At 41.9% G+C, this 313-nt stretch overlaps 1 protein-coding gene across 1 annotated transcript in view; it reads left to right on the forward strand.

Annotated features, from left to right (window-relative positions):
* LOC144224329 (lysine-specific demethylase 6A-like) overlaps nt 1–313 on the forward strand; it is a gene marked incomplete at its 3' end in the record, with an annotated part of 67621 nt that overhangs the window by 57795 nt on the left and 9513 nt on the right.

Consider the following 313-nt stretch of genomic DNA (forward strand, 5'->3'; position numbering starts at 1 on the left):
GTGTGACTGAGTTCTGTCTTTCCCTGATTAAGAAACTTCTAGAGAAAGGGTGCCTGGGTGGCTTAGTTGGTTAAAGCATCTGACTTCAGCCCAGGTCATGAACTCACAGTTTACGAGTTCAAAACCCACGTTGAGCTCTGTGTTGACAGCTCAGATCCCAGAGCCTGCTTCTAATTCTGTGTCTCCCTCTCTCTCTGACCCTCCCCTACTCCCACTCTATTTCTCTCTCAGAAATAAACATTTTTTTAAAAAGTAAAGAAACTTCTGAAGGAAAGAAACTTAAATTGTATGAGTTTATCTGTAAAACAACAGG

This window comes from Crocuta crocuta, unplaced genomic scaffold (assembly GCF_008692635.1).
Source record: "Crocuta crocuta isolate KB4526 unplaced genomic scaffold, BGI_CrCroc_1.0 scaffold2311, whole genome shotgun sequence".
Taxonomy (NCBI): Eukaryota; Metazoa; Chordata; class Mammalia; order Carnivora; family Hyaenidae; genus Crocuta; species Crocuta crocuta.